Source organism: Lynx canadensis, chromosome C2, assembly GCF_007474595.2.
Source record: "Lynx canadensis isolate LIC74 chromosome C2, mLynCan4.pri.v2, whole genome shotgun sequence".
NCBI lineage: Eukaryota > Metazoa > Chordata > Mammalia > Carnivora > Felidae > Lynx > Lynx canadensis.
The window spans coordinates 64865106-64890756 of NC_044311.2; the positions used below are offsets into that span (position 1 = coordinate 64865106).

At 41.3% G+C, this 25651-nt stretch overlaps 1 protein-coding gene across 2 annotated transcripts in view; it reads left to right on the top strand.

The window, feature by feature from the left end:
• FNDC3B (fibronectin type III domain containing 3B) overlaps positions 1–25651 on the top strand; it is a 365061-nt gene that overhangs the window by 19197 nt on the left and 320213 nt on the right. The gene's annotated exons all lie outside the window — the stretch shown is intronic.

The window sequence follows — 25651 nt, forward strand, 5'->3', positions numbered from 1 at the left end:
TTCTAACTTCCCTCTGTGTTCCTCACTGACAAATTCCTTGAGGGCAGGGACACTTTCCTTTTTCGTTTAATACAGTGCCTGGCCAACAAGAAGTAATCATTAAGTGTTTACTGAATAAATGACTTAACAGAGCAATATTGACACTGATAGCCCATTGTGTTTGAAGCAGCAGAAAACTTGTTTGGTATTAATTTTAAAGCTGTGTTCCAGTTCTAATTCTTGGAAGTATATGAGATTTTCACTTTACGGTAACTGAGATGGGGCACCTGGCGGGCTCAGTCGGGGAGTGTGTGACTCTTGATGCGGAATTATAGGTTTGGGTGCCATCGTGGGTGTGGAGATTACTTAAAAATTGGACCTTTGAAAAAAAAATAACTGAGATGCTTGAAAATACATGAAGATTGAAAGATTTTTGGTGTTTAATAGTAGTCTAGAATTACTTGTCTTGCAAATAGCAGAAACCCACTCAAACGAGCTTAAGCAAAAGGTTGGATTCATTGGTCAGGAAAGTGTTCCTGGACCTCTTGAGATCATGGAACCAGCCCTGGGAAGTCATCGAAGCCATGACTGGGAGCCATAGTTGCTTTTCTTTCCCTTTCTCTCTCTCCTTCCTTTTTGATTTGGTACTTCTTCCTCTGTAGGCTCCATGCTGTATGAATGGTCCATGCTTCTGAACTTGTAAAGGTTTACCAGTTTTTATTTTTCCCTTCCAAAATGGCAGAGTCTGCACATTACCCTTTAATAACGAATGCAAGATATGGATGGTGGATATTTTGTTAGAGCCATTTTTTCTTTTAATGCTTATTTTTGAAAGAGAGAGAGACACACACAGAGTGTGAGCAGCAGAGGGGCAGAGAGAGAGGGAGATACAGAATCCGAAGCAGGCTCCAGGCTCTGAGCTGTCAGCACAGAGCCCGACATGGGGCTCGAACTCATGAACTGCGAGATCATGATCTGAGCCCAAGCCAGCTGCTTAATAGACTGAGCCACCCAGGTGCCCCTGTTAGAGCCATTTTGAAGCAAATTCTTTTCCCAGTATGTCATTTACAGTCTGTTTGTGGGAGGAAACTCATGTAAAGAATGGCCACTATTCAACAAAACAATGATATCTATATTTTCCTGTTTCGTGTTTTTTTTTAAAAATGAACTGCAGTGAGACATGGCCGGGTTGATTTCTTCCCTTAATTATCTCAGAAACTGTGCCCAGTCCATTAATTGCTTTGTTCAGTGGGCAGGAAGTGATTATGTATGTACAAGTTACACAATCTTGACTAAGTTGGAGCAAAGAACCAAAGAGATCTCTGATCTTTCTTCCAGGATTAACTTGTTGGTTCCACAAACTTACGCATGATGCGTGAACCTGGTACCAGGGGATACTTACCAAAAATCATGATTTGTTTTCTGTATCAGAATGTCTGCCCATTTAGGGATACTGAGAAAAGTGGTTGCATGAGACGCTCATGCTGGTACTGAGGTTAAGTTTGTGCAGTTTTACTTCCTTCTTAACAGTTTCTTGTGATGCAATAAAGATATCTGAAGCTGGTGCCCTGCTGGCATTACTATCAAGAGTCAATCCCCGCCCGCTCCCCCCACTCCTCCTTGCAGCCATTTGTAAATAATATTCTTTTTCTTGTCTGGCTCGGCAAGTTCCCCCTGTGCTCACGCCTGTTACCTGTCTCTAGTTCCCCAGTTATCTGCTACTTTTCTCCTTCCTGAAAGTGGGATTTTTCTCTTTATCACTACTTGATGATTCTTTAGGCATTATGATTGACATTTTGCAATTTGAGCAGGGCTGATTTTATGTACAGTATTTCCAAGTACTTTTTTCATCAGTCTGTTCATTCATTCATTCATTCATTCATCTTTCTCTCATTTTAATTTCTGTTATTTCCTGATGCCCCTATAACACTGAGAGAAAATACAATTTGTTTTAAGTTTATTTATTTATTTAGAGAGAGAGAGAGAGAGAGAGAGCGAGCAGGGGAGGGGCAGAGAGAGAGAGAGGGAGAGAGAGAGAATACTAAGCATGAGGGGACGCTTGCTGTGAGGCTCGGACTGACAGCTCATGAGATCATGACCTGAGCCGAAACCAAGAGTCGGACGCTTAACCGATGGAGCCACTGGGGCACCCCTGAGAGAAAATAAATATAATCTTAACTAAGTGAATAACTAATAGAGATCAAAAAGAGAGGAGAACAAATGAAAGACCTAAGTGAATTTAGGTGGAGTCAAAAAGTAGTTTCCCTCTTTAAAATATTAACTATCGGTAACTCCTTTGAAAGAAGTCAAAATACTATATCAGCTATTGCTGCAAAAACTCATTTATTCTCCTTAGATCATTAAGATTTCTTTCGAGTGACCCATTGTCATCACTTGCTTCCTTGTAGCTTTTGTTCCCTTTCCTCCTTGTTAAATACTTCTGAGGCAAGCCTTGAGTTTTGTGTATGTTTCTCATTTTTCTTCTGGTGTTCCATAGCACCTGAAAATTACATAGCATTCTTGGTCTTTTCTCATTTGTGGTCTGTTCTTTGCATTTTGCCAAATCACCCGCCTCACCCCAAAATGTCTTCAGAAAGTCCTGCTTTTCTTTAGAAGGCTTCCTCCTCTTCAGAATCCTGCAGTTGTTGAAGCCCTCTCCTCCTACTCCATTCCTCCCAGAAATTTCCTTTGATGGTGATACTTGCTTTGGAATTTCCACTTGAGCCTCTTAAACCCTTCGGGAAAGGTAATTCTGTCAGCATTCACTTCTCTTTCTCTTCTGTTCCAAATGACTAAGGACAAAGAATCTTCCTTATGCATTCCTGTGCTGAGGATTCTGCTTTAAAGTTTCTGCTTCTGTTTTCTTACTGGTATCTGAATTCTCTTGCCACTGTGCCAGATAAGATTATCCATCTCTTTTCCAATCTCAGGACAGGACAAAAGGGTTCCATTTGGAATTGGCTCCAAACGAGTATCCGTATCAGGATACTCAAATACGAATAATTTGGTAATGATGACATGATCCTTTGAAGGCAAACACACAAAATAACTTCTCTAAGAGGTGAAGTAGGTAGAATCAGGGGGGAAAGATCTCTAATGAGTTTTCCAGCTCTCTTAGCTCTGAATCTGTGACTGCATCCTCAAGGAAGAGTTTGCTCATCAGGGGAGTGAGAGACCCGTAGTAGCCTATTTTCTATTTATTTATAATCTGTCTGCAGTTTAATTTTGTAATCAGTCTTTAGCTACTGTTTACTGTTCCGTAAAACTCCTTATAGCTTATCTCTGTAAGAAACAGCCTGCTACCAGATACATTTTCAGATTGTTCAGTTTTAAAATATTTTTCTTGAAAGGGTAAGCTAGTTTCCCAATGGAAAGTGTGACTTTAGAGATAACTTTCATGTCCTTGAAATCTGGAGGAAAATATTTGTAGGAAGTCCATAGCCATCGCTGGTCAATATCTTTCTACTCAGTATGCTCCAGGGGAAGACTGCCAAATTTAAGTCTCTCAGCTTTCAGGTTTCACTATGATGAGCATAGTGCATGAAATTGGCAGAGGTGTTGAGAAGTTCAATTTCCATTGACCATTACTGTGTGTACCTGGCATGTAATCGGCTCTCTGGTTTATTGGTTGAATGAAGAAAGTGATCCTGCTGGTTGGTCAAGGGGGTTGAAAAAGAGGTCTGTACCAACTTTATAGATCACCGGGGTCACTCCTGTTGCCCTGTGTATTATGTGACTCCATGTTTATTGCGATCTTAAAGACGTCTCAGTCACTGCAGGGGACAGACTCCATATTTCTAGGGGATTCCCATGTGCCATTTCTGGAGAACTGAAATATTGACATACATAGGTTTCATTCTAGTTCAGAGATGGCTCTTTTTAGTGAAACCTGCAGAAGGTCCTACTTTTGCCTGTGAAATTGGGTGATAGGATCGTACCCTAAAAATGCCATCTTGCTCAGAAGTGACATGGAATATTGGTAAGCGGGCAGATTTATGTGGAAGCACTTTGTTTTTACTACATGTGTAAAACCCCAGGGAACACTGACTAGGATATGAGGTGCTCCTTTCTGCTGTGCATTAGCAACGTGGCAGTTACTGATCTGTCATTTACTTTGAAAAGGAATTGCAAAGTTTTGGCCTCATGCCTAGAGTAGCTCCAGATGGTCAGAAAAGATTTTTGTACTGAAGTCAAAGAGTATATTGCAGTGATAGAATTGGGCTAGTCATGTTTATATTAGAACATTGACTTCTTACTTTATCCCTCTGTGAAGTTTTTATGTTTAATTATTTTTCCCTGAGGAAGTGAGTGGAAGAAAATGTTGCTTTAGAGTTACAGAATCTAATATTTGGAATACATTTGTTCTTGGTGACAGTGGTATCGAGGTAGGATATGTGGTCCATATGCTTGCTTTGTCAATCTCAGTACCCCTGATATTTAGTATTTACCAAGGATGCATGAAGAGTTGGAATACGGAGATATACCAAGGGCCATTCGAGCTCATTTGGGAAATGCAGGTCAGAGGCTTCATTTGGGTTGTGTGTGCTTCTGTGATAAACTGGCTGTTAGCCCACAACTGTTATTTAGTGGCTTTCCTTAGTCGTTTGGCCCATCTCTGATGGGAGCTGGTGTTACTTATCTCTTTTCATGTTTCCCCATGATTCTGTGGCTGATAGGGTAACAGCGAAGTATAGGTGTTCCAGTATTGGGTGGGAGGTGGGGTCTGGGGCGATGAGCTGGGAAGAAGTCATGGCATTGACCAACAGTTACCATGCTTTGCTCTCCTGGGCACTAGAGCTTAAGTTCCACACATGACCTTGTTTATGTACCTTCGTGTCAGTCCTGGAAGGGGAATGAGGTGATTCCTATATTCTAAATGAGAAAACATTCAGAGAGAGAGTATATCTGCCCAAGATAATAACAAGATCATTCTCTTTTGCTGTCTGCCCTTATACAGCTTTGGAGGAATTTATTGCAAGTATCCTGCCCTTTCAGGTTCGAGGTGACCACAGGCTTCAGGAACGAAAGCTCATTTTCCTCTGGGAAACCGGGCGTTTGTCGAAGCTGAGCCTTTTAGTAAAGCTTGGTCACAAGGCTCAGATTAAGACCTAAGCCTACAGGCAGACTTCTGCTCCCGCACTGTGTTCGGTTACTCTTGTGGTTATTGTGTAATTCAGTGAGTTTGAAGAACACTAACAAAATTTCTGACTTCGAAGACCGTGCTACTCATGGGGAAGTGACATTCGGTTTGCAGACCACACAAAGGAATTTTTATCTCTTTTGAGATATTGGTATGTAGGTTGAAGACAAAACATCTGTAATTTTGATTCTTGTCCTCTCAGTTGATTGTCCAGGTGTTTGACAGAGGTAGCTGTTTTGAAGCACTCGTCTTGAAAAGCATGAGGATTTGTGTTCTTCAGTGAAGCAAGCACACAATACTCCTTCACCTGGGGCTCGTGCCAGCTCTCCCTTTGCTTAGATTGTAGCTGCTCCCGAGTCTCTGCTTTGCAGGGAGTCGTTTCTCAATTGATTTTCTGTGCAGACCTGAGGCCTGGTTAGGACTTCTTCCTGACTCAGTCTTCATGAGCTTCCAGAATCCTCCTCTAGGTTGTTACTCGGCTTCTTAATTTTGTCTTTTTATTTATTATTATTTTTAATGTTTATTTATTTTTGAGAGAGACAGAGAGAGACACATACACACAGAGCACGAGCGGGAGAGGGGCGGAGAGAGAGGGAGGCACAGAATCCGAAGCAGGCTCCAGGCTCCGAGCTGTCAGGACAGAGCCTGACGTGGGGCCGAAACCCATGAACCGTGAGATCGTGATCTGAGCCGAAGTCAGACGCTTAACCGACTGAGCCATGCAGGCGCCTCTTTGTCATCCTTTTAAATCTGCTGTTTAGATATTGTTCAGGCAGTATTAGTTTTCTCTATTATATGGTACTGTAATCAGTTCATGAGTTCTTTTGGGATTGGGTCCTAACCTGCAGGAACACTCCGTTCCAGTTGATGTGCTTTTTGAAGTCCTGCTACCTTTTTGATGGGAAGGATCAAAGCGGAGCGGAGGTGGGTTAGTGCGGCTTCATGTAAATCTGATCTGTGAGGCTTTACCACATTCACAAAGGCACCAGATTGGGGCTTTCCTTTTAGTTCCTGTTACTTTATTACAATTATGAATGCCACATTAATGCTGTTGTTTTATCAAAGAACATAAAAATAAAGGTACCTTTTCTTAGTGTTGCGTATGTTAAGAAAAAGAGGCGACTACCGTGAGTCATAGAGCTACACTTACCTCAGGAATTTTGTACCTTTTAAAAAAATTTTTTTTAAGGTTTATTTTTCATATTTGTGAGAGAGACAGAGACAGAGCACAAGCAGGGGAGGGGCAGAGAGAGAGGGAGACAGAATCCGAAGCAGGTTCCAGGCTCTGAGCCGTCAGCACAGAGCCTGACGCGGGGCTCGAACTCGCGAGCAGTGAGATCATGACCTGAGCTGAAGTCGGACGCCCAACCGACTGAGCCACCCAGGCGCCCCAGGAATTTTGTATCTAAAAACACTCTCTGCTGGGTTTTCGCTGCAGTGTACCCGTATCAGGGGAGTGGAAGGTCATCGCCCTTTAAGAAAATTACATGAGGCCTATACAGAGTGTATAGGAGGTTGTAGTTTCATAGTGACTTGTGGGCCAGGAGGTCGTACTCTAGAACCAGCTCTTTCGTAGACTTTGGGAACCCAGTAATTTTCCGTACTACTTGCCCTCATGACTAATTAAGTACGTTTGAAGGAGTGTCCCCCTCGTGTTTGTTTTGAAGAGACCTCCTCTGAGAATTAATGGTAGAATACCTTTTTTTAGATCCCCCCCACACAGAGGATGTGGGATTATGACTGTTTCAGGTTGTGTGTTGTGGTATTACCCAAAGGCCCCTGAGTGCAGGCAGTGTTCGGGGCATCTTCCCCGGCCTCCACACCCATGCTCCCCATGAGCACCGGTCAGCTTGCCGCTCAGGAATCTACCTGTGTTCCATTGCTTGGAGTGTCTCCTCCGCCCTTCTTCTGCCCTTGAGTCATAGGGTGATGACATAGATTTTTTTTTTTTTTTTTTTTTTTTTTTTTGGTACTAAAGATTTTAATCTACATTTCCTAACACACGGGCCCATCCTAGTGGAACCCATGCTATAGCCCCCACAGCTCTTTCCAGGTGCTTCTGTTCGTTTACCCTGTTGTCGTTACCTACCTGTTTCTTCTCCCACTGGACTCTGGGCTCCTCTGGAGGGACTGTAGGTTCACCTCTTACATCTCTAGTGTCAGCTGATGCCGTGCCGACTGAGTCAAGAAGAACACGAAACAAGAAGATAAGATATTCGTGTTTGAGGATCCTGAGCGTGGCCCCACTACTCTAAGTACTCAACCCTGCCGTTTCCTCAAACAGTTTACTTGAGTTAGTGTGTGGTTCTCTCCTTCAAAACTATGGAGCAGGTATTTGGGCCAGAATGTTGTTTTTTGTTTGTTTTTTTTTTTTAATTTTAATTTTATTTAAGTTTTGTTTGTTTGTTTATTTATTATCTCTTATACATGCACAAGAGAGTGTTCAGGAAGGGCAGAGAGAGAGGGGGAGAGAGAATCCCAACTAGGCTCTGTGTCAGCATGGAGCCTGACGCGGGGCTCGAACTCACCAACCATGACATCATGACCTGAGCCAAAATCAAAAGTCGGTTGCTCAGCCGGCTGAGCCACCCAAGTGCCTGTGGGCCAGAATGTTTTTTGAGGAGTGCTTATTTATAGCAAGAATAAAAATGTTTTGTAGGGAAAGAGAATAATAATAATAATAATAATAATAATAGTAATAATAAAACATAGACAGAGTCCTTGCTATGTGCCAGACACTGTTTTAAGTGCTTTATACCCATTTCACCTAATCTTCACAGTTCCATGCGGTAGATATTGTATCATCTCCTTTTTGTAAATGAAACAGCTGTGGCCCTGAGAGGGCTGGCAAGTTGTGGAGTCAGGATTTGAATCCAGGCAGTGGTGGTCTTTATAGGTAAGTTGTACAGGAGAGGAGAGGGCATAATAACATCCTCTCCCGAACCTCTATATTCCTCTATAAATCTTTTCTGTGTTACATATTGCATTGTTCCTTGTAGAGTTACTTGCGTCAACTTCTGGTGTTTTCGCTGAGAAACGTCATTGTCCACTTCCGTGACCTGGTAACTGTAGGTTGATGGGCCATTTCAGAGGGTAACCACAATTAAGCCTCAGGACATGGCCTTGTTCAGCTACTCCTTTCATTCGGGCTAGATGTGTCGTCTGTCTCAAAGGGATTGGAGTCAGAATTTCTTTGGTATTTATTTATTCCTTCTACTTAGCTAAGCAAAATGTTTTGTAAAATGTTTGGTGGCTTTTATGTGGTCAGAGTGAGCGAACACAGGGTTAACACTCTTGGGCAAAAGGTTGAGCTCCTCAAAGAATTGGTGAATCTTAGAAGTTATTGCCATGGTCCTTCAATCTAACTGGCTAGCCAGCCTCAGTTCCTGGGCGGTGCAGACCCCTTTCACACTCACCACTCAGAGCACCTTGGTGCCTCAGCCCGAAGAGCCTGGATGTTCTGGCCAGGTTACTCCTGTTTCCTCACCCCTGGGAAAGCAGTGGTGGAATCTGGCTAACAATTCCAGTTAGTCCTCTTCATTGAATTGGCTCTTTATTCCTCTCCATTCTAAGTAAGGGAATAGCCTGAAACCATTTTTAGAGGGGCTACTAATGCTGTTTACAAGTTAATATGCCTTTTACTTAAACAGATTCCACCCCCCTCACTCGCTTTTCTTTCCAGTGCTTCATATCATCTCAAAAATGAAGAACCTCTAACTGAAAATCTGTAGGTGTGTGTCTAATGCACTTTTAATGATAAGTACCGTGAAATACTTTTACCATGCTAACATTTTCCGAGACTGTTCGTAGAATATTTTGCAACTTGATAAATGACCGATGGAGTTAGAAATCACTTAGGTTACCATAATTGTGTAATTTTAGATGTTCAGATACTAACCTCAGATCCATCAACAGAAGGCAGCTTCTTGATAGCCTTAAAAAAGGGGCACATCTTGAGTCAAGAATTATAAGACCCTTGGCTATTTCTGGAGAATGTGAGCTAATCTACCGTATGGTTTTCTTTCTGTGGAATTGGTGAAGAAAGAGACGAACAAAATCCAAAACCAAGTCACATGAAAGAATTAACACTCCTTGGGGCATCCGGTTGTTGGGGATAATCATAAATTCTGCCACCGGTAGTGGCTGACAAGGGGGAAGAGACTTGTAGCACTTGGCTGTTGACCGTGAAACAGATGGACGTTTGTTATGATTTTTACCCCTTACCTTCTACGTTAAGCAAAAGAACCTTCTACTTAGGTGAGGTTTTTTTTTTTTTTTTTTTTTTTTTTTTTAAGGTGCAATTTTGAGGGGCACCTGGGTGGCTTAGTCGGTTGGGCTTCTGACTTCAGCTCAGGTCATGGTCTTGCGGTTTGTGGGGTTTGAGCCCCGCATCGGGCTCTGTGCTGACAGCTGAGCCTGGAGCCTGCTTCAGATTCTGTGTCTCTTTCTCTCTCTGCCCCTCCCCTGCTTGCGCTCTGTCTCTCTCTCAAAAATAAAACATTAAAAAAAAAAAAAGTTGCAATTTTGAAAAAATTCAAACATACACAGAAGTAGAGAATAGTGGTGGGTCCCTGTGTCCTTGTCATTGTCTAAATAAACATCACTTCATGGTCTGTCTGGTTTCACTCTACCCCTGTCCCTTCCCCACTTTCCGCTGTAATATTTTGAAGCAGATCCCAGACCTCTTATCATTTAATCTCTACATATTTCAGTATTTTTTCGGAGAAGGTCTTTCAAAAGTTTATTTTCTTATTTAGAAAAGTTTCACAAACGAAACATTGGAATTTTTGCTGTATAAAGTTGTGGTTGAGATTAAGCAATTTCTAACTGATCAGCACTTTTCAGATTTTTGGCTGACAAACTTTCTGAAACTGGGAAAAAGTTAATCACAGTAACAAACAAATGCGTGTCTTGGTAGTGCTAAAAATTAGCTTATTTTTCAGACTTGATTGTTCTTGTTGAAAAAATGAAGATATTTCATAAGCTTTTTTTTTTTTTAAGCTTATTTATTTTGAGTGAGTGCATGCGCAGGCGTGGGGGAGGGGTGGAAAGAGAATCCCAAGCAGGCTCCGTGTTGTCCGCACAGAGCCTGATGCGGGTCTCAGTCTCCCAATCCATGAGATTATGACCTGAGCTGAAATCAGAAGTTGGACACTTAACCGACTGAGCCACCCAGGTACCCCGATGTTTCATAAATTTTTAAACTCTTGGATAGTGCCATTAATGTTCTTCTGTTTTGTTTGTTTTCAACCTTTATATTTCCCAGCTATTTCAAACAGGCTAAATAGTGTACCTTAAGCTCATGCAATCATTTAGGCCCAACTGGTAGGGAATTTTCAGTAAGTTGGATATAACTTTAATAGTAGGTTTCCATTCAAGAACTGTATTTGCTAATTGCAGGTGCTTATTAAGTAGAATTCTTGGGTTTTATAGAATAAGTAAATGGACTTATGGGCTTTATTTATATGTGTATATATATTTTAAAAATATGTTTATATGCTACGAATTTAATCTGAGTTAGAGAAACTAGCCTAGTTTATATGTAATCAATTAATTGATTCATTAGAATTTTACTTTTATCATAAATAATAAAATAAAATAATCTTTATTCTTTGTAAGTGAGGAGCCGACTTTGTGAAAGGTAATCAAACTTAAAAGCAAGTTTTGGCTAATTAATCTTATCTTTTCTCTTAAGTGTCCCGAGAGGGCATGGAGATTGTTACAGGCAGTCACACATACTAAAAAGAACAAAATACTCATTAACTAGAAACAACGGTGTGCATTTTTAAGGCTCTGAAGCATACTGTCAGGCTTAATAATAACAACAGCACATATTGGCTTAGTACTTGCTGTTCTGAGCGCTTAACTAACTCCTCTATTTGCTACCATAGTCCTGTGGGGATAGATGTTGTAACTATCCTTGTTTTATAGATAGGAAACTGAGGCACAGAGATGCTAGGTGCTAGTCCCAACCCAGTTCGTAAGTTGTCAGTTGGAATTCAGCAGCTGGGCTCCATAGTATAAGCCCTTAACAATTCTGCTAGAGTGCCACACTTGGTTTATAAGGTGAAATACTATTAGTTCATAGGCATTGCGTTTTTGTCCATGAGAACATGTCCTTTTAGACCACTGCTGTCCAATAGAATTTTCTGAAATGATGGAGATATCCTGCCTGCGTTATCCAGTAGGATAACCACTAATCACATTAAACATGGCTAATGTGAACGAGGAACGACAGTTTAAATTCTATTTAATTTTAATAGCCACATGTAGCTGTAGTGGCCCCAGTATTGGACAGTGAAGTTTTAGAGTCTGAGAGACCTGGGAGAATTTATAGTTTGCATTTTCCTGGAGAAATGACAACTCCTTGGCATTTTATGACTCAGTATCTTGACCTCAGTAGGGTAGTCAGTGATTGTATCATTTGATAGCAATGATTCTTATGAGTTAAAAATACTTTTACAAATCAGTTAACTGAATGTTTAAAACCGTAATGCCTAACAACAAAATCCTGTTTGATCACTAACATGAGACACGGTCGGCCTACCACGTCTGGAGGCATCCCCTTGTTAATTCCTCCGTAGCTGAGCAGAAATTGCTTTGACATTCCCTTATGCTTGTCAGCCTTGGAGGAGAGCTCTTGTCTTGTAAAGAGTCCAGCTCCTTGGTCAAGCTTAACATCAAGGAAAGATGATAAGACAGTAAAATGGACTTTGTGGGCGAAAAGCAGCTCGTAAGAAGGAAGTGTTGAGTTTTTCTTCTTTCTCCTACAGCCTGCTCGGTAGATTTGTGTTGACAGAACACAACTCCCACCTAGCAACGTGCAGCCAGTACACTCATTGGTAATAAAGCCAGGTTCCATTTCAAATGAGACCACATAAACTATGGTATTGCTGCCTCCTATAATGTGCTTTCATCTAAGCCTTTATGAGGCACTTAAACCTAATTATTTTAATCTTTTCTTTATGTTGATGAAAAGGTCCGGAGTGGTTGTTTCCATCAGCAGCGGTGGGGACCTGAAATGCAGGCAAGCCAACAGAGCTTGCAGATGGTGGCAGGTTTTGGACTTTAGCCACTCAGCAGACATAATTAAACACGTCTGCAGTTCTAAAACAGACCTTTTCTTTGTTTATGGGATTGAACTGTTATCATTAGCATTTAAGTGAAGGACTTGGAGTCCTAGAGCCAGGTGCTATATCAGCTATGATGTTAAGTACTGGATCTGGAACTCTGCTTTGAAAGGTTTGTATGGAGAAGTTTCCACAAACATTTGGGAATTCGGAAGGCTGTGGGGTGTTTTCAACAAATCTTGTTTGCTCGGTTCCTGTTCGTGATTCTCAGATGTAGCGAAATGAGAACAGAGAGAGTCAGGATTGGATGCGAGAGTGGATTGGGACTTTAAGGCAAAAAGTACGGAATGGTACGCAACTATACCCTATTCCTGGCTCTGGTATTAGCTTCTGTTTGAAGTTGGGCGAATCATTTAGTTACTGTGGACTTTGACTTCTCCACTTGGTGAAAACTTCTTTAGGGATGGGAAACCGCGTATCACAAGAAAGTGATTTGACTTCTTGAAAAGAGAATTACGGTTTATTGGTAGAATGAAAGATAGCTTTGAGAATGATTTTGCATGTTTATTCTAACTGCCTCATTGCCAATAAACTCTCCATTTACACTTTTAATGATGATTTAAGGAAGGGGTGGGCATTATTTAAAGACATCTGGGTTGAGTTTTGCTCATGTAGGACACTGTAGAGCGTGTTCTGTAGCTACCTTTTTAGCCAAAGCTTTAGAACTAAGTCAGCCTTGTGCTGGGTAGTGACTGCACAGCTTAGGTAAGTTTACTGACTGACTTGCCCTTATGTCCTCTCCACAGTTAAACTCTCCTTATTTTGGCCAGGAAATAAAATCACTCTTCTTTTGTGTTTTCCCTGGCCCGCTTTCCTTTCCACATGACCTTTAAGAACTGTCCTCTCTGGGCGCCTGTGTGGCTCAGTTATGTGTCCAACTTCGACTCAGGTCATGATCTTGCGGTTCGTGGGTTCGAGCCCCGTGTCGGGCTCTGTGCTGACAGCTTGGAGCCTGAAGCCTACTTCAGATTGTGTCTTGCTGTGTCTCTACCCCTCCCCTACTCCTCTTCTGTCTCTCTCTCTCTCTCAAAAATAAATTAACATTAAAAAAAAAATATATATATATATATTCTCTCTGGGGGGCGCCAGGGTGGATCAGTTGGTTGGGTGTCTGACTCTTGATTTTGGCTCGGGTCCTGATCTCCTGGTTCATGAGTTTGAGCCCTATGTCACTAGTAGCGTGGAGCCTGCTTGGGATTCTCTCTCTTTCTCTCCCTCTCTCTCCCTCTCTCCCTCTCTCTCCCTCTCTCCCTCTCTCCCTCTCTCCTCTCTCCCTCTCTCTCCCTCTCTCCCCCTCTCTCCCCCTCTCTCCCCCTCTCTCCCCCTCTCCCCCTCTCTCCCTCTCTCTCCCTCTCTCCCTCTCTCCCTCTCTCCCCCTCTCTCCCTCTCTCCCCCTCTCTCCCCCTCTCTCCCTCTCTCCCTCTCTCCCTCTCTCCCTCTCTCTTCTCTCTCCCTCTTGCTTTCCCTACCACACTTGCTCACACGCTGTGTCTCAAGTAACACATTAAAAAAAAAAAAACCCAAACCAAACTGTTCTCTTTCTGGAAACAAGGTCTTCCCTCATGAACTTAGGACCGTGCTGTGCTGTATCTCAAGCAAGGCTGGTGTCACAGAATGATGACTCTGGAGGACGACTTCATCAGGTTATGACCACGCAAATGCTGTATTGAGATAGTTGCCTACAAATGGATCAACGTTTGTTGGACCCATTTTTTCAGTCACTTAATGGTACGTGTGCCTCTGTCTTGAGAGAGGTCGTATACAGTTGACTGCACGTGGGTGCTGAGCTATACCCATGACTGCTGTGACTCCCCCTGAGGTGGCCCTTTTGCTGTGCTAGAGAGAGCAATGATTCCAAACTCATGCTAGGCCAGCGTGCAGATCTGGTTCTTGGTTTCCAAATCCTGTGCATTCTGTAACTTAGAAACCATAGTGTGTGTGTGCTCACATGTGTCACGTCTGCACACACACAAGCAGACTGTACCAAGGACTTGGAAGGACGATTGAGCCTTGCACGCCTCTTAAACAGGAAACATTACCCCAGAGTGAAGACGTCACGAATTTAAAGACAGACTAGTTCTGTTGAAGAGCAGCCCTTTACTTTGTGCGTTTGCACGTTAGTAACTTGTTTTAGGGAGATTTGTTGCTTATGACTGTAGCATCTTGCCTTCCTGCTAGAAGAGGATGATTTCATGGTGGAGGATGTCTCAGGTATCTTAGTTTGCTACTTGATAGCATGAATTATGCTTTAAGGCCTGGAAAAAAAAAAAAAGTAGTTTAAGTCTGTCTTGACCCATGCAAAGGAAGCTATTTCGTAACTATCGGGCACATGAAACTTGGCAGGCCCCAGGTCCATTAGTGGCCACAGTCACATGATTGATTAGCAGTTGGAAACGATAGTTAGCTTATTGCAGACCTACATCTGGCAAAATTGATGTTGTCATCAGTGTCACACTACTCACACTGTTCTGCCAACTTCCTTCCAATAACAAAAGTTTCTTGCCTGGCGTGTGTGAAAGTGTGACAATGTATGTGTATGGAATTAGAGAGTTTTTAACCATGAGCCAATCATAACCGCAGGCTTACCTTGGCGATACCATGAGTTCGGTTCCAGACCACCACAATAAAGTGAGTATCACAGTGAAGTGAGTCAAATGAAAGTTTTGGTTTCCCAGTGCGTACGAATGTTGTGTTTACACTATACTGTAGTCTGTTATGTGCATTATGTCACTAAAAAAAAAAAAAAAAAAAAAAAAAAAAAAAAAAAAAAAAAAAAAAAAAAAAAACCATACCTTAATTAAAAAAAAAATTATTTCTGGGGCACCTGGGTGGCTCAGTCGGTTGAGCGTCCGACTTCAGCTCAGGTCATGGTCTCACCGTCCGTGAGTTCGAGCCCCGCCTTGGGCTCTGTGCTGACAGCTCAGAGCCTGGAGCCTGCTTTGGATTCTGTGTCTCCCTCTCTCTCTGTCCCTCCCCTGCTCGTGCTCTGTCTCTCTCTGTCTCAAAAATAAATAAAAACATTAAAAAAGTTTAAAAAAAGTATTGCTAAAAAATGCTAATCGTGATCTTTCAGCAAATTGTAATCTTTTTGCTGGTGGAGGAGGGTCTTGCGTCAGTGTTGATGGCTGCTAACCAACTGATCAGGGTGGTGGTTGCTGAAGTTTGGGGTGGCTGTGAGGATTTCTTAAAATAGGACAACAATGAACTTTGCCTCATGGATTGACTCTTCCTTTCATAAATGATTTCCGTGTAGCATGGGATGCTTTTGATGGGATGCAGTTTGATGGGATGCATCTTACCTATAGTAGACCCTCTTTCAAAATTGGAGTCAGTCCTGTCTAACGCAAACACTGCTTTATCAACTAAGTTTATGTAATATTTTGAAGTTTTTGTTATTTCAGTAATGTGCAGGGCATCTTCAACAGGAGCAGATTCCATTTTAAGAGACCACTTTCTTTGCGTAAGAAACAACCCCTCAGCCATTCAAGTGTTATCATGAGCTTGCTGCAGTTCAGTCTTTTCTTCAGGCTCCATTTCTGATTTTCATTTTCTTGCTGTTTCTACCACAGCTTTGGATGTGGAGTCTTGAACCCCTCAAGGTCACCCACGAGGGTTGGAATCAACTTCTTCCAAAACTGCTCATGTTGTTATTTTGATCTCTTCCCACGAATCACAAATGTTCTTAATGGCATCTAGGATGGTGAATGTTTTCCAGAAGGTTTTCAGTTTACTTTGCCCAGCTCAATGAGGAAAAGCACTGTCTATGACACCTATAGGCTATGGAATGTAGTTCGTAAGTAATAAGACTTGAAAGGGGAGCCTGCGTGGCTCTGTCGGTTAAGTGTCCAACTCTTGATTTTGGCTCAGGTCACGATCTCAAGGTTTGTGAGACCAAGCCCTGCATCAGGCTCTGCGCTGACAGCACGGAGCCTACTTGGGATTCTCTCCTCCTTTCTCTCTGCCCCTCTGTTGCTCACACTCTGTCTCTCGAAAACAAATAAAAAAAAATAAGACTCGAAAGTCAAAATTACTGCTGATCCATGGGCTGCAGAAGGGCTGTTGTTTTAGCAGACGTGACCGGGTGCATTGTCATATTTTGAAAGGAATCTTTTTTTCTGCACAGTAAGTCTCAACAGTGGGATTAAATAGTAAACCATATTGTAAATAGATGTTTTATCATCCAGGCTTTTTATAGAGCATGGTAAGAGTTGATGTAGCATAATTCTTAAGGGTCCTAGGATTTCCAGAATGGTCAATGACAGTTGACTTCAATTTAAAGTCACCAGCTGCATCAGCCCCTAACAAGAGAGTCAGCCTGCCCTTTGAAGCTTTGAAGCCAGGCATTGGCCTCTCCTCTCTAGGTATGAAAGCCTTAGATGGCATCTTCTCCCAATATAAGGCTATTTTGTCTACACCGAAGCCTGTGGTTTAGTGTAGCCACCTTAATTATGTTAGCTAGATCTTCAGGATAACTTGCAGCTTCTACATGTACTTGCTGCTTCACCTCATACGTTTATGCTATGGAGACGGCTTTTTTCCTTCAACCTCATGAACCAACCTCTGCCAGCTTCACGCTTTTCTTTTGCAACTTCCTCACCTCTCTCAGCTTTCATAGAATTGAAAAGAGTCAGGGCCTTCCCCTTGATGAAGCTTTTGGCTTAAGGGAATGTGGTCGCTGATTTGATCTTTTATCCAGACCGCTAAAAAAGTTTCTCCATATCAGCAGTAAGGCTTTCTTATCATTTGTGTGTTCACTTTTGAATAGCACTTTTCATTTCCTTCAAGAACTTTTCCTTTGCGTTCGTAACTTGGCTGACTGGTGCGAGAGGCCTAACTTTCAGCCCCGCCTGGCTTTCAACATGCCTCTCTCGCTAGGCTTAATCATTTCTAGCTTTTCATTTCAAGTGAGAGACTTGTGACTCTTCCTCTTACTTGAACACTTAGAGGCCATTGTAGGGCTGTTAACTGGCCTGATTTCAATGTCGTTGTGTCTCAGGGAATAGGGAGGTCTGAGCAGTGGGAGAGAGAGATGGGGGAGTGGCTGGTTGGCAGAGCGGTCAGAACACACACAACATTTATGGTTAAGTTCACCATTTTGTGTGGGTGTGGCTGTGGTGCCCCAGACAATCACAGTAATCACACCAGAGATCGCTGATCCCAGATGACCGTAACAAATATAATAATACTGAAAAAGTTTGAAACCCCGCCAGGGTTACAGAATGTGACCCAGGGACACGGAGTGAGCAGATGCTGTTGGATAAATGGTGCCGGTATACTTGCCTGCTGCATGGTTGTCACAAACCTTCACTTTGAGGGGGGAAGAAAAGAACCCAAACCAAAAACAACCCCACGCAATAGCTGCAAAGTACGATAAAGTGAAGTGCGATAAATTGGGGCGTACTTATACTTGAACTTCTTGATTTTCATGAAACATAAGAAAAATTGAAGATTCCATACTTCTCTACTCTCTAAATTTAGAGAATCTGTGGGTTTCTCCTTACTAAGTAAACGAAGAGGAAGAAACAAAGAAAGGCTGCCCCAAATCATGTCATCTTGTGCCCAGGGCCGGTAAAAAAATACAGGAGCAGACGGGCCTCCCGAACTTGGACAGTGACTTAAAAACATGAATTAATGTAATTTTAAATGTTTGTTGCTGGTTTTTCATGGAAGTTAGTAGTTGTTTCCTGAGGGATTTGCTCTCAGGAGTCATTTTGTGCTCTTGTGAAAGGAAATGGAGGGTGGTGAAAATGTAGGTGGGTCTGGACTGGTTAGAAATTGGATGAGCAGGTCTCACAAATCTTTTCTTTCTACTTTGCTGCAGATACTCAAAGACTGGAAGTTAATTTCTCCCAAACGTGGCAAAGGGCATTTCCATTTCAGAGATTTTAAGTTTTGTAACTTACCTCAAGGTGGAATTTCTTCTATTTAAGGGTTATCTAATGCATTTTTTGGTCAAAAAATGTTTTTCCTTGTCTTTGTGTCTTCTCAGACTTCAAAAGAAGAGGCTTTTCTTTTTTTCCTTAATGGTTTTTATCATGTTTGAAGTCCTGAGTCCTATGAGTAATGACATATATGTAAATAAAGTCCCTGTTATCTTTTTTCCTGAAAATGTGTAGATCTGATCGTCAAAAGATAAGTACAGAAATACTTGGTTATAGCTTTACATTAAAGAATTTTGATCTGAGGTATCAGGGAAGGCATCTAATTCTTTATTTCAACTGATGTCAACTGACATCTTGACATGGTATGACATGGTCAACAGCCATTGTGCCCCTAACTACCAGTTTGGTGTGAGGTATCTTTATGTTTATGATTAGTGAAATGGGAGAATTGGACCAGGTGGTCACTAAGGTTTCTTTCAGTTCTTTTGTTTTGTTTAAGTTTATTTTATTTATTTTGAGGTGGGGAGGGGCAGAAGAGGGGCAGAGAGAGCGAGACAGAATCCCAAGCAGGCTCGGTGCTGAACACAGAGCCCGACTCGGGGCTTGAACTCCTCAACCGTGAGATCATGACCTGAGCTGACATCAAGAGTCAGATGCTTAACCAACTGAACCATCCAGGTGCTCTGTTTGTTTGTTTGTTTGTTTTTTTCATGTTTGTTGATTTTTGAGAGAGAGAGACAGCATGCACATGCGTGCTGGCATGAGCAAGTGGGGGAGAGGTAGAGAGGGGAAGACAGAGGATCCAAAGTGGGCTTCTCGCTGATAGCAGCGAGCCTGATGTGGGGCTCGAACTCATGAACCACGAGATCGTGACCTGGGCCGGAGTCGGTTGCTCAACTGACTGAGCCGCCCAGGTGCCACGGTTTCCTGACAGAATGTGTTCAGCTTTAACGATGAATCAGTTAATTTTTTTTTTTTTTGACATCTTTCATTTTTTTTTTTTTTAAATTTTTTTTTTTTTCCAACGTTTATTTATTTTTGGGACAGAGAGAGACAGAGCATGAACAGGGGAGGGGCAGAGAGAGAAGGAGACACAGAATCGGAAACAGGCTCCAGGCTCTGAGCCATCAGCCCAGAGTCCGACGCGGGGCTCGAACTCACGGACCGCGAGATCGTGACCTGGCTGAAGTCGGACGCTTAACCGACTGCGCCACCCAGGCGCCCCAACATCTTTCATTTTTACATTGAACCCAAATTGTCATGGTTGAGAGGCTTTGTGTAGCAGTATTTTTTTTCACATATTTTGACCAGGATACACTTTGAGGTACAGTAGCTCAGTAAATACACATACACAAAAATATTTATGTATGTAATAGCTGAATCAAAAGTCAAAAGTTTCGTTAAGTCCGTGCTTGCCTTTATTCTTTGTGATGCAATTCTGTACTATTATATATTTTTTAAAAAGAAAGTCAGTGACCCACTAAATTGATTATATGACACAGGAATGGGTCTTGGCCTCTAGTTCAGAAAATACTGCTCCATAGCAACCTAGAACAGGTTTGTTTCTTCAAAGTCAACTCAAATTCAACTACAGTTAGCTTATTTGCCTTTAGCTCTTCTCTTTTAAGGGCCTTAAGGTCCCTACTTTTTAAAGGTTTTCCTTGTGTGTTTGGATATTTTGAATTTCTTAAAAACAGTTTTTAATGTTTTTTTTATGTTTAAATTTATTTTTGAGAGAGAGCATGACCAGGAACAGGGGAGGGAAAGAGAAAGAGGGGAACAGAATGTCTACGCAGGCTCTGTGCTGACAGCAGCAAGCCCGATGCGGGGCTCGAACTCACAAACTGTGAGATCGTGACCTGAGCCGATGTCGGATGCGCAATGCGCAACTGACGGAGCTACCCACGTGCCCCTGTTTTGATATTTTGACTACCATCATGGTCATCTGCCCTTAGATACTTAAAGTTTGTGCCCACCTTAAAGTAATGGTGACCGGAAGAAATACAATCTCAAAATAAAATTTAACCACTGCCATGTCTTTCTCCTGTCTTCTTTCCTAGTAATGTCTACTATGTGTTGCACAATTTCTGTTTTTTTTTTTTTTTTTACAAGTATTTATTCCGCACACACTTGCCGAGCACTGTTTGGACTGTCCTTGAGGCATGGGGATACAGCAGAGAGCAGAACAAAAATTACTGCTTTCAGAGAGTGTACATTGTAGAGAATTGTGCTGCCGTTTGGAGTATGATGAGTCCTAGCCATGCCCTCACCCATGGAGCTCTCTTTTAGTGCTCAGTTGCTCAATTGCACGTGGTCTTTTATGGCTCTGTGTTGTATGCTTGTATGTGTTTCCCTTCTGAATTGTGAGCTCTTCCTGCCTTTCCACTTGAGTGCACGTCTCAGCAAAGATGAAATGGCAGCTCCTAGGAAGAGAGTGGATGTATACAGTTTTCCTTTATTTTAATTCGTTAAAAAAACGAAGTGGAAATTAGTTAAAAAAAAAAAAATCACAGTACAAAAATACTAAGTTATTTTTCTTGAGTTTCAGAGTGGTTAAGGGAAGTTTGAAAGTTTCCATTATATGTGATAAAAGCCTGTAAATTCTCTTCAGGTCACAAGGGCATCAAGAGGGGTCTTTAACTTTTTAAGACAACGAAGTATAATTTTAAAATAAAATTGTAACTATTTCTAGAGTGACTTTGACATGGGTAAATTTGGACCAATGTTAATAGTTTTAGAGATTGAATTTTAAAAAATGTCTGTTGTAACTGAGGGTTGATGGGGGGTGGGGGAGAGGAGAAAGTGGGTGATGGGCATTGAGGGCACTTGTTGGGATGAGCACTGGGTTTGTATGGAAGCCAGTTTGACAGTAAATTATATTAGATAAATAAATACATACATAAATAAAAGATGTCTGTCTTATATAAAGTAGTATATTGGGGGGAAGAGGTTTAAGTAAACAAAATAAATAGGAATGTGGTTCTTCAAAGTTTGCATTCACATTAGAAAATAAAATCTACACTCCCTCTTTCTCTCTGTCCCTCCTTTGCTTGTGTGCCCCCCCCCAAAATAAGTAAATAAACTTAAAAAAATTAAAAAAAAGGGGGGAGGGCACCTGGGTGGCTTCCTCGATTAAGCGTCCGACTTCGGCTCAGGTCATGATCTCACAGATCCTGGGTTCGAGCCCCACATCGGGCTCTGTGCTGACAGCTTGGAACCTGGAGCCTGTTTCAGGTCCTGTGTCTCCCTCTTTCTCTCTGTCCTTCCCTCTCTTGTGTCCCCCCCCCCCCCACCTTTCTCTCTCAAAAATAAATAAATAAACTTAAAAAATTAAAAAAAAAAAAGAAAGAAAAGAAAATCTATGTACACGAAAGCCACATAAGTACAACTTGAATATAATCATAGGTAAGTAGGATTATTCAAGAGAGGTAACTGGAGACCTGGCATTTGAAGTAAATGGGACTGGATTGGTAAAAAAAAAAAAAGTCATGTCTGTTCTGAATTGAATATAATTTAAGGGATTGGAAGCACTTAAAAATCTGTGCATAGGTGTAGTTGGAAATTTATTTATTTTTTTAAAAATAGAATTTCTCCTATTTAAAAAATTAACAACTTAGGAATTTTATTAATGAGAAATGTAAATATATTTGTAACATGAGAAAATGTGTAGAGTCAAAGAGCAAGGAAACCAAGCCTTAAATGTGACATTATTCAGTCAGATTGGGATTGCATTGGTCTACGGGCAGGAAAATCTCTGTGAGGTGGCATTTTCACATAGGCCTGCCTCTTCCTTTACTTTATTCTGAACTACATATATATATATATATATATATATATATATATATATATATCAATTAAAGCTTTCTAGTCCAAGAAAGGTGGCAATTTATGATGAACTTATAAACAAAGCCCTAGAACATTACTACGCTTAACTGATGAATGCTCTCTCCCTTCCCTGGTTAAAGATTTTGGCCTCCAGTGTGGTTGTCTGAGAGAAAATTAATGGATTCTTTTCTCTGATCTCTTGTAGAAAGGCTCCCACTATAAAAAATGTTTGACTTTTTTTTCCAAAGAAGAAAACTGGAATACTTTAAATTTTTATTTCTTTTTTTTTTTAATGTTTATTTATCTTTGAGAGAGAGGTTGAGAGAGAGAGAGACAGAGAGAGAGAGTGGGGGAGGGGCAGAGAGAGGGAGACACAGAATCTGAAGCAGACTCCAGGGTCTGAGCTGACAGCACAGTGCCCAAAGCAGGGCTTGAACTCTCACAGACAGTGAGATCATGACCTGAGCTGACGTTGGATGCTTAACCGACTGAGCCACCCAGGAGTCCCTAAAACAAATACTTTTGAGTTTTCCTAATACTTTAAGTTCATAAAGGCGAACTGAAAAAGTACTTAAGGAACTAGTATTAAAATCACCTTAGGAAAAAAATCATTTTTGTTTTCAGAGAAAACGATGCCTCAAAGCCAAAAGTAGTAACCCAAATAAAATACACAGAGAAGGAGAATCTGCCTAGTTGTATGATTTCGGGCAAATCCAAATTGGATTTCATATTTTTAACTTTTTCTGTGAACTTCCACTTGACATTCTTTAAAGTGAAATGACACTTTGTACTAATCCTTAAAAGGCCCCTCCTCTCCATTTAAAACCTGTGAAAATAGCTATCTTCTAATAATGTCATGTTAATGGAACCCTGGGATTTGGGAGGGTGAGCACAGGTGTCCACGTCCAACTGAATGCAGATCTCTTTGTCAGAAGAAGGTGAGAGATGCCATTTAACCAATATGACAACGTCTGTAGAAAGTACTCATTTTTAGTGTGGAAATGGTAAATTTCAGATTATGAAGGAATCTCCCTTTTCATCGTAGCTTCTCTGCGAACAGTAGGTTGATTGAAGTAAATATTTAAGTGTACTGAGACATTTAGATTGTGGCAGATGAAAACACGGGTGCCTTTGGATGAGGGCAATCTGCACAAAATGCTTTTGACTCTAATGATAGCTTTCTGTCTGCTGCCACCCAGGCATCTTTCTTGTTCTCATTGATTTGAGGGGCATTCCCTAAACTGCGGGAGGAAATTCAGACACTAGTTTTGGAGATTCCTGGCCATGGCCGCCTTTTACAGGAAGTTCTTCTGGTGATGAGTGTCATATGATTGCTATGGGAATGTGTTTACTTGACTGTCTGTTGACCCTTTGATACAGGAGATAAAGGACACACTTTTGTTGTTGTTGTTGTTGTTGTTGTTGTTGCTAAACTCCTATGTAGGTATTTAAGCAACCTTTGAGATAATGGAACCCACACCCTACAGAAATAGTGTGTCACAGAGACAGGACAGGGATGGACATTTCTATAAATCTGCGTATCCCCAGGATTAGGGAGACATGAAAAATATGAATTCATGATTTCTTCTACTAAGTACTATAAATGTTATGCTGTTAAGCTACACAGAATCTGAGATGAGGTCTCAGTATCTTCTATTATGTGCTGATTAGAATAAAAGAATAAATCTGTATCAGTTGCAGGAATCTAGAAGGTCCTTGTGCCTTTGCCCTTGGTGGGATTTTGTGTTTGGAGCTACAGTTCCAAGTGTACCTGCTAGCTTAATAGGAGGAGAGACCAGGAAGAACAAACTGGCAAGCGAGTTGGGTGGATATTGACATGAAGGTCTGTAGATAGTTGGAAAGAAATTTTGCAGGCAGGTATTTGAAGCACAGGTACTAGGATTACCTCTGTGTCGCCACTGTTCAGGTCTTCCTTCAGTCCTCAGTTCTGTACACAGGGAAACGTGTTGAGAGGGCAAATAATGCCTCAATAGCCACGATTTGGCAAATTGTCAATATCCTTTAAGATGAGGAGTTCCTAGTAAGGAAAGATAGGACCTGGGAGTGTTTTTTTAACGTGAGGTGTTGGGTGAGGGAAGGCCGAGTTCCGATCGGTGCCTTTGCTTTTCGTGAGAGAAGTATTATTCCTGGAAATGAAAAGCATGGAGGCAGAAAATCTATTTCTTTAAAAAAAAAAAAAAAAAAAAAAAAGGTAGGGACTGGATTTTTGCACTGCTGGACTAGCTGTTGATTTGGCAGCCTTGGTAACTGAAATCCTGTCTGTGTGGCTGCGCAGAATCTCGAATGCTTGGTTTCAAATCTGAAGTCACAAGCAGCGTTCTAAAACAAAAGAATGGATTTAGAATAATAGAGGGTGGAGAAAGAGAAAAGACTGACAAACAGGCCAGTTAATTATTTTTTTAAACACGAATGAGGCGGTTGTTTAAAACCTGAATCAAGAAAACAACTATGGAAGAACCTCCACAGAAAAATAAGGTTTATCTTAGCAAAAGTTTGTACTTCACTCTGAAGGCTAGTTGATAATGACCTTCAGTTACCTGAAAGAATTATTGGAAAGGGTGGGGTGGGGGGTGGCATTACCCAGTTTCAGTAATTGTCTTGCACCTGAGGCTTTGGAATATGTTTGGTTTTCTCATGGATTGACTGTTGAAGTTGAGTGTGGTTCAGCTGTGACCTTCGCCTGAGACTTCTTGCCCTTTTTAGGTTGAAGACATCCTTTTGAATCTTAGAATTTTCAGCAATAGCTTGAAGGGATGGGAACTGCCCATGTGATGTTTCGTCTTGGCATAAAGCCAGAAGGCTCTGCTCTCACCTGTAATTTAAAGGTGGTTTGCTGATAAACCATCATGGGCTCAGATTTGATATGTTCTTAGTAGAAAGCTTCGAGGGCCCCAAAGAAAGTCTAGACTAGGAATCTCCTGCTGATTGTGTTTATTAAGGACATCCCATGATTATGCATAAAATGTATGTGTCTATTTGAGTCTCTGAATCTGGTGGTTAGGTTTTTTGAAGGGCTAACTCATTTTCCTTACAGTAACTTTCTTAGGAATTAGAATCAGTTTAGAACTTCAGCTACTTAAACTGTTTCCCCAGTATTTGGAAATAGTTAATTAACACTTTTTTGAAAATTGATTGACCATCAGGATGTCATGTTAGTCTAAGGTTTGAGTTCAAAAATTGATATATATGTAAAAACTGATATATAAAGGTTGGAAGTTGTGATTTATTAGTTCTTTTTCCAGAGATTCATCTGTTGCGTCGTTTTCTATCCCTGTACTCCTTTCAGGAGTGATTCAAAGACACTGGTTGTTACTAGTGGTTGTTCGTTAGTATTGGCAAAATGGGAAGAATCGGATTACCTTCTGGATTCTTCCATTTAATGGCCACAGAAATTTGCTTCTGTCTTACTTTACTTCTCCAATCATCTCTGTTTTCTCCATTGATCTGAAATGTAACCCTGGTTTCTGTGGTGTATCTTTTGTTTCATTGTCTCTCTGATCTTTGTTCTCTTTGTTTTTTCTGTACATGGCACAAAATTGGACCCGAGTCTAGAATTTTGAGTTTTATGCTGATATTGTGCTTCTCCGTATTTGTGTTTTGTATGTCAAGTGATGATTTTGAGTCTTACATTTTATAAGTTAAAATCTTAGGATCTTATTTCATACATATATTTC